General features: G+C 40.7%; 1 protein-coding gene across 1 annotated transcript in view; it reads right to left on the bottom strand.

Annotated features, from left to right (window-relative positions):
- Nucleotides 1-4,484, bottom strand: part of LCOR (ligand dependent nuclear receptor corepressor) — a 38,265-nt gene extending 33,781 nt beyond the window's left edge. The window contains exons 1-2 of the mRNA XM_009638090.2: nt 4,448-4,484; nt 2,682-2,774 (exon numbers count right to left, since the gene is read on the bottom strand). The gene's annotated coding sequence lies outside the window, so the exon portion shown is untranslated. The remainder of the gene's footprint in view (nt 1-2,681; nt 2,775-4,447) is intronic.
- Nucleotides 4,485-9,334: the final 4,850 nt, after the last annotated feature.

Below are 9,334 nucleotides of genomic sequence, written 5' to 3'. Positions count from 1 at the left end.
GTGGCAGCAGCAGGGACAGCTTAGACAGCAACACTGCTGAAATCAAGACCCGCTTGACTTCCTCATTTGTGCTCTCAGATTGCATTTCCCTTATTTTGAGACAGAGATCTGAAGCAGGCCCTGGATCAGAGCTGAAGATCATATTCAGAACAAAAACCCCTGGAATTTGGTCGATGCAAAAGTAATATGAGAGAGAACACATCTTTTATGATGGCCATTCAGGATTTCAAAGTTATGTCCAAGTATCTTTTCTGGGTAGCTGCAGTGAATTTGGTGTCTGTAGGTACACGTAACGGTTTACCTTGCACTTAACTGAGCTAAAAACAAAGAAAAACATCTGGAGATCAGCCTTCTAGAGCAGCCAGCCTTGCTCCAATTTTACAGTTGGTATCTCAATAAAAAGGTCTTAGCAGACCTGTTACTGCCTCAGGTCTGTTCAAAGAATGAAGCCCCTGTTTAGGACGCTCAGCAGATCTAAAAAGCAATTCTTTGGTGCTAAGTGAAGAAACACTGGGAGAACACTCAGCCTTCTAAGAAACTGCCTACCACAGGTCCTTTGTTCAAAATCCGAGTTAAAATTTTCCAGGTACTGTACACACAAAGCTTCTCAAGCTTGGGGTTCCACACTATGTTGTGTTGCTAAATTCATTGGAGACTGAAATATCTGTAACCACCTCTCTATGAAGAAAGAACAGAAACACTTCAGTTTTGAGTGCCGCTTTGCTAGAAAAGCTTCTGCTTTTAAGATGAGAGTCACTGTCCACTTACATCCAAAGCAGCTATTTTTGTAACTTCTGAACAGTACTTTCGGAACAACAACTCTGAAATTGATTTCCTAATCCATGGCTAGGAACTGCCAGCAGTGCAGACATATAAACAATGAAGGAATTTGATACAAACTGCGCTTCTGCAGGCTCCATGCTAATCATCTGATCCTAAGGGATTAAAAGTCTAGAGTAGCACTAACAGATATTCAAAGTTACAAAACAGGCTCATGTCTATGACACTTTGTAAATATCTTCCCTTAAGGTCATTTTTCCCCTACAGAATTCTTCAAACACAAGTTTCTCTAAAAGGAAGAGTATCCTGCACATGTAATGAACAAAGCATGGGATAAAGAGTGAACAATAAATTGCCAGAGACAGCATGTGCAAGACAATTTCATCTAAGTGCCTTGTTCCCCACTGTTGTCAATTTTATACCTTAAATCCTCTGCAGGTTATTTCAGATACAGCCAACTTTTTTTTAAGTGTTCTTTGACACCAGAAAGGTTTCGAGGCTCAAGGAATATTGAAAAATGCTTCTAGAACGCATTGTGCTTCAGCACATTTGATGAAATAAACAACAGTACTCAATGAGTCTCAAATTCCCTTAAAAAGCTCATAAGCAACCATAACAAACTTGCTTTTCTATTAAACCACAGGAATAACACCAGAAGGGGTGAGGGAAGGAATCAGCCACTAAAACAAAACGCAGTGGGATACTAGAACAAGTGTTGCAAAACACTGCACTTTCCTAGCACTGGTTCTTCTGAGAACTTCTGTCCAAGCAGCCCAGCCAAAGAAGAACTGCAGTCTTACCTAAACTTATTACCCGTGTACAGAGCTGGGCAGTGCAAATGAAAATCCAAGCAGAGAAACTATAACCAATTACTTTAAAATGTTAGCCAAGAAGAAGATCAGCAACAACTTTAACAAAATAAATTCAAACCATATGAAGAGAAGGCTCCTTTCATTGACAAGGGGAAAAGAACGGAAGCCCGCTGGAAAACTAAGGCTGCAGAGGAACCCGCAAAACCCAGCTGCACAATGAACATTGCATCCCGCATCAAATTCACTTCAGTAATTTAAACAGTTGCTTACAGTAGTGTTTCAGTAAGTAATTCAATTAAATATAGTAGTAGTTGAATACATGAGACACTCCAAGAGGTGGCCAAGTCAAAAATACATTTTTAAAAATAGCACATTAGTTTCATGCTGACTTCTTTATCTTTAAACTGCTAATTACTGCCAGACAATAGCTTATATAACAGAAAACATGCAATATCTCATTTTGTAATAACTACACAATCACAAAACACATTTTAAAGGAAGCTGCATTATCAAATCTGCAGAACTATTTTAGCATAGGGTTTTACTTTTCCAGCCAACTGGCTCCTTACAGGTACCAGAATAATGTGACCTGCGATGCAGGGGTTCAAAAAACTTCAGCGTGCAATTTTATTTTTTTGTTAACTCTTATATGATGCAAGTATTTCTATAGATATTTGACTATTTCAGGTATTTAAAAATCTCTCCTAGGGGCTGTATTCATGCATTCAGAAGTCTGAAGTGGTCTTTCATAAATATCTTGAACAGTCTAAAGATTTTATACGTTCTTGGATTAACCTACAGTTAATCTTATTAGACAAAGAGCCAAGATTTTCAAGAATGAGTGCTAAAGCTATAACACTAAATAAGCCTGGCTCATTTAAAAAGCAAGCCTGAAATTCTTCCTACTCCTGCACCCATTTTAAAGTCACCAATAAGCACTAGTCAGACTGCAGAAAAACTGTTTCTACCAGCAGGCTTCTGAATATGCATAATGCCAATAAAGCTAATTACATTTCAAAAAATAATAATCTATGTGCAATTAAGATACTGGCAACATTTTAATGCAAAAAATTGTTTAAATATACTAACATCCTAGTCTTGGGATATCCAGTCAAGCTACGCAAAGAGATGCGTTTGTCCCTTGCATACTCCCAAATGTGGAAGTAGGATCAGAAACTGGATCTGGAAGAAAGGGTAAACAGCATGTTAGTTAAATTCACAGAGGATACTATGTTTGGAGATGTTGCAAACATTAGTGAAGACAAATACATAAATGACCTAGAGAGAAAATTAAATTAGTTTGGAAACAAAAATGTCTCATGGAAAGTAACTTCAAACACCCAATGTAGAGGAAACACGGGGATAGGGGAAGAAAAAGTAAAATGAAAGAACCCTAGAAGCAGCAACAGTGGACAGTCAGCCGAATATTTGCATTGAAAAACAGTTTAGAGTTGCAGAGGCATCAAACAGAGCAGGGAAATTAAAGTTCTTTCTACAGTCTTTGAGCCAGTAACAATAGCCATCTCCTTGTACAATTGCCAGGGACTGAAAAATTCCCCTTCACTCCCAGCAAGTGGAAAGCTCTTCTCAATGGCAAATCAAGTTCTGCAGGAGGTAGGGTTTAATTTTTTTTAAGCAAAGTTAACATACGGTTAGCATAAGCCTACGCAGCAGGTTCTTCCAGTACTTCTGCTGTTTGTGGCTTTGTGCAGAACAGGAGGAAGCTAACAAAATGAATCCATTTTTACAGGTGCAACTCAACCTCGTATTGTTCAGATTTGTTCATGTGGTCCTTGAGAAAAGAAACCAAAACAGCTAGTTCAACTACCAGGAAAAAAAAAAAAAGAGAGAGAGAGAGAGAGAGAATAAAAACCCTTTACTTTTGCCTTAAAGTTACTTTATGTATGACATCCACTCATCCATCACGGTAGATGTCCGCACTATCCAGCTTTAAGGGCAAAGGCAGCAGCAGGAAAAAACTAACTCTACCTTTAGAAAGGCTACAAGAGGATCCCCACCCCCAGCTGCCACATAGATACAAAAGCAGAAGTTTAAGTAACCAGAATACACCTTCAAGGGCTGTCAAGCCTTTGTTCTTCAGAAAGACTTCCAGGCACAAACTAAGAACCATTTATTCTGCTTCATCCCCAAATTAACAGAATACGCTAACTTTGCAGGGTTTGTTACTGTCAGTAAGAAGCCTTCACTGAGGCGACCACGTAGATGCTGTATACACAGGACAGTCCACAGATCAAAAAGGAAATGAAAAAAAAAAACCAAACAGAAAACCTTTTCACAGAAGCCATCTTTCTGCCTATCATGCTGCTGAATCTTAGGACAGGCTCCAGCATGAAGGCTTGTGCTTCAGTTTACCCATACCATCATCACATGAAAACAGGAGACTGAAGGCTTTCCCTCCTCCTGACAACCGCTGAGCTATGTGCTTTCTGAAATAAGCCATCCTATGAACATCTACAGCTTCTGCTTGCGGTGTGATGGCAAGAACAAAGAAACAGTTCCTACCAGTCTGCCTCATCTTTGGCAGAAACCATTGAAATATGCAGAACTGGAGATTCAAATGACAGATTCCCAGGCATCCCTCAAACCAAAGGCACATGAAACGCAGCTTTTTAGGGTATTGTAGTACCATTTTGAAGTAGTTCAAACTATAGGGCCAGTACAGAACTGAGAACCACATGATCTCATTGAAGAACTTAATGCATTTAGGGAGATGTGAGGCCTCAGACATGACAAAAATTAATCTTTGCTTTTTCGCAACAGGGAACATTGGCAAAGTATCTATGTAATCTTTTGCTCCTTTTGAAGTATTAGTGCTAGCATGAGGCAAAACTCACGGAGGCAGACTCCAATCAAGTCATGAGCATCCTTCAGCAGTTAACAGCAGGTTTTGCAGCCCTTCCCTTCTCTGCTCCATCACTCATTCGTACCCCTGCACTCCATCAGTTGCACGGGTGCAAGTTCATGAAACCACCTAAGGGACAAGACAAGTGGTTTTGCCCACACACACACTTTTTTTTTTTTTTTTAAGAAGTAACTTCTGCAAGTTCACCTTATATAAGAATGGCTGTTCAATGTTAGGAAAAAGGCTTAACTAGCCCAGAATCCCAATTCCAATAAGGGCAAAGTATAAGTGGCCACACAAGGGGTTGCCTTAAGCAATGCCATCATTGAAAGCGCACCCAGCAAATCCCAGTGTACATCTGCTTAGGAACTAGAAGTGTAGCTACTGCTTAAGACACTGATCAAGAACAGAGCATGCACTTACTCTGATTTATTTGATGTGTAACTGCCTTGGACTCCTTGTAAGTGAAAAACATGGGAGGTGTGTATTACAGTGAAGATGCTGGAGGATCAAGGCCTATTAGAACAGAAAGGAACCAGAGTCAACAATACTATGTGCTGCATACATTTTTGCACAGTGTGCTGCTGAGAACAGACGAGATGTGCAGGGGCAGCCCAGACTTGTGCTCCTGCAGAAGAGACCACTGCACAGATCACAAAGCTCCCATGGAAGGCAAAGGGATCTACTGCTGAATGAGAAAGTAGATGTGTTCTGGGAATGGTTCTTATTCCAGTTCTCTCTCCCTAACACCATGCTGGTCTGACATAACTCTGTTGTGCTCCTTGGTCAACTGTCAGAGGTGCTGGCTGACTCAGCAGATTAATTCAGCACGAGTCCTGAACTGCCCTTAGCTCTACCTGGTTTTTTGCCCTGGCAACTCCTGTTTGGCACAAAGCCCTATGACAATTTTCAACCTTGTCTAAACAAAAAAATCCCTAAACCAGCAGCTGTGATGAATACGCATCCTGACTGGCTGACCACATGGAAGGCCCAGTCCAAACCTGCTTGACTCACACATCTTGTGATCAACCCATGTATTCTCCATGGCAGGGACTGTTTCTCGGTGAAAAGGGAAGATACCGAAACTAAAAGAAGAATGCTTCACAGTGGTCTTGTGTAATGAGGGGTCAGCTATCCTCAGGAGGTTTCTGTAGCTAGAAATCTGCTGCCTCTGCCATTTAGGAAAGCATTGCCCCTAAACACGCTGATTCAGCACTGGCCCATCTCTCCAATTGGCACCATAAACCTAAAGGGGTATGGTATCCTAGCAGGGATTGGTGTCTTTTCCTTAAAGCCCAAATATGCTGACCACCCACATGGGTAAACAGAAACCCTTCCTTTAGGCTAACATTTAAAAGTGTGCTGACTAACCCAAAAGGAGAAGAATTAAGATTACCATTACGTGGTAGGAACCAGAAGCAGGAAGTACCTATAAGAAGGGGATACAAAGATTCAGCCGTTCTGATCTCTGGGAACCACCTCTTGCTGACAGCAACTAGTGATGATCCCAATGTCTCCATTACAACATCAGTTTCTCTGTAATTTTCTGTTAATTTTACAAAGAACAAACACATTGGATAAAAGATTTTTATCTACTCACTGGAGACATACTGCAACTTGAGGCACGTTCACTAGCAAGGCAGCATCAAGAGTAGAACAAGACTTGCCCCACCCACGTGCTTTAAAGGAGGGGGAAAAAAAAAAACCCAACAGCAGTAAAATGCATGTGCATATAAAATGTATGATTGCAAAATATACTGTGTAAATTGTTAATTATGAGAAGCAGAGGAAGAAGACTGAAAATTCCACAACTCACTTATCCCAAGTTACTAGAAGGCAGATTACTGCAAACTGAAGGTTAAGGTTACTGCAAACAGGGAAGTCCGCTCCACAGTGTGTCTTCAATATCCTGAAGCTATGATTACTGATTACCTGGCACTTTAATCCATGATGAATCCACCTCTCCACTGAGAGGGCTGATCCCACGTATCTTCCCCACCCACCCCCGATGCTCACTCATCTTGCATTTGCATGGTAAGAGGACAAGATGCTTCAGGAACCAGTTCCCTGATCCAACCCAGCACATCAACACAAGCGAGGGCACTAGCACAAAGGGGGTGGGATGATCACCCCTCTCTGCAGTATTTTAAATGTACACTAGATTAAAAACTACTGTGTAAGCATGAACTGTGTTTTCACAAGAAAATTGACTTCCACTGCTATGCATCCCTTGGATGTGCGCTCTATTTTCCTGTGGTGGAACCAAGACCTTTCCTGAAGGATCTTCTATATTGGCCAGCATTAAACAACTGTACTCTCCCACACTGCTCATTTAGGTTAAATGATGTAAAATTGTGATTTCTCAGAAATTATCAGAGTTACTGCCCAAACCTGTATCTACTATAAATGCAATGCAAATTCACACAGTTTGGCAAGGTCTGTAGGTAGACTTGCAGTTTCTTCAAAGTCAGGGTGAAATGCTTTGTGACAGTTGCTCCGGCATAACCTCTCCATTATTTAAAAGGAGGAGAAAAAAAAAAAAAAAAAAAAAAAAATCTACTGAATGTTTCCTGTAGCATCTTCTACACACACCAGACGTCAAGTTTAGGCTATATAAACTATAATCAGTAAATTTTAATATTTTCCAATAAAATAGTGATTTTGCACAGAAAATAATTTCATGCCTTTTCAGAAATCTGACCCTCTACAAACTTGCTTACATTACTGTGATGCAATACAGTTAAAAAAATAGATAGCATAACATTTAACTTTATTCTGGAAAAAGAACAACTCATGGCTCAAAAGCCAACAGTGGTTCTATTAAGTATTCTTGACGACCATTTTCTGATGTTGATTTCCTTAAAGAAAGGTTCCCTGATGAATCTATCTAGGCAAATCTCCATGTTGTCCTAACCCTTAACTCATTAACTGAAAAACAATAAGCTTTTAGAATAGCTTTTCCCGGGTGACTTCTATTTGCCTTTCTAAGCTTAAAAAAAAACCAAAAACAACCCCAACCACAGAACCTGCCTGCCTTCTCCCACCAGTCTCTCCCCAAACACTATCCTCAAGTTTCATGCTAGAACTTTAATAAGCAAAGGCTTCAAAAGAACATACTTCCTCTCCCATGAGAAGATAACAGGTGCTTACCCAAAACTCTTTTTCACGTAGAGTGGGAAATATTTTGTCCATTTCCCAAAAATGCTTTAAGATGTATTTGGAAGACTATCAGAGTTTAGTCTGCAGTTCCAGTAACTTAATATGAAATAGCCATGATTTCCCTTCAGACAGGTCTCCAAGTTCCATTATGCCTACCCCCACCCTGCCAAAAAAAAAAAACAAAAAAAAAAACAAAAAAAAAAAACAAAAAAAACCCCAACCACCACACCATTGGAAACATCTATTTAAAGCTATATTTTTATGCAAAATGTATTTTGTTGCTCTGGTTGACCTTCCCTTTTTCTTGTCTCGGGATTTCACAGAAACATCTCTCAACTAAGCTAACTATACCATTTAGTATGGTACTCACAGCCCACTTAATCCAGAGGCAGAACAACCAAAACTGTTTAATTCGTTGTTTTAGATGCACCTTTACATTCCTTCAGTGGATTCAAACAAGGCAAGTAATTATACAGCTATTAAAGTTTATCATCTCCTTCTCTAAAAGCATTCTTTGTGAAGTTTGACCCTCACTTATGCTAAATCTGGATTTTCAAGAGAGACCTAGTTTTAGAGAGACGTTCATTTTCTTTCGCTGGTTCTGAGAGGAAAGACTCTGGGGATATTTCAAGGCTATGATGTCCTGTTAGCTCATATTCAGCTCTATCTTGTCTACCTCCCCTCAGACTGAACTAACAGGGAGGACCTACCCAAGTAAAAGAATGCATTACCAAGGAGATTGAAAGTAAGTCTGTAGACAAGTATTTTGCACATCGTTTGGAAAACGAGAGTAAGCTTATGACCTTCTGTGAGGCCACCTGAAGACAAAGATCATATTCCCAAGACCATCTGACTCATTCAGCTGTAGCCCCCAACCCCACGCCAAGTGTAGGCTGACAGCAGAGAGTTCGTACACTAACAGCCGAAGCCCACTTGCATGCTGGCTGCCATGCTGACAGAAAGAACAAATTTGTCCATGGCAGAGCCTCCCTTGTCACACCTAACCACCGGCTACTCCAGCAGGCACCAGGGCCCCTTTGCAGCCACTGCAAATCGACGGATTCTAGCTCAGAGGCACAGGACATCACTCATATGGATTCATCTACATTCACGGCTTTCATTCTGGCCCACTCACCGCTAAGGTCCCATGCATCCTGCTAATCTAGGACCTCTCACTAAAGCCAAGGCTTACCAAACCTTGACTTCAGGACCCAGCATAGCTGTACCAGCAAAACTATGGGGCAGCAAACCAGTGTTCAGAGCAAGAATTCTTTGATTTTTTTAAAGTTTTGCCACCACCAACAGCATCTCAAAGCTCTGCAATAAATTCAGCACTCTTAACCTGCAAGTCTGCTCTGAAATTAGCTCTGTCTGCTCCTTACAGGCAGAATCATGAAAACCCTCCTAGGCAGCACCATGGCATGCTGAGAGCAAAGATCTATCTGCCTTAAAGATGAGATCAGAGAATCACTCATCTCTTCCCCCAAACTGAATATGAAAGAACTATACCTCTTCCCTCACAGCAACAGAAAGCCCTCCGAGTTTCAGATACTAGAAGGACAGATAGGAAGGAACATCAAGCAGGATTTGGGGTTAGGATGCTGAAATGCCCATGAGCATGATAAGCAGAAGGTGCTGGTTTCTTGGGAACTAGTGTTTTTGCACAGACTTTTTTTTTTAAGTAGGTTTAGTAGTTTTAGTCCTGGAAAAAAAGTTTCCA

Source organism: Egretta garzetta, unplaced genomic scaffold (assembly GCF_000687185.1).
Source record: "Egretta garzetta isolate BGI_Z169 unplaced genomic scaffold, ASM68718v1 scaffold135, whole genome shotgun sequence".
Taxonomy (NCBI): domain Eukaryota; kingdom Metazoa; phylum Chordata; class Aves; order Pelecaniformes; family Ardeidae; genus Egretta; species Egretta garzetta.
Note: the sequence above shows the minus strand (reverse complement) of the source record. Positions and strands in the feature narration are given on the sequence as shown.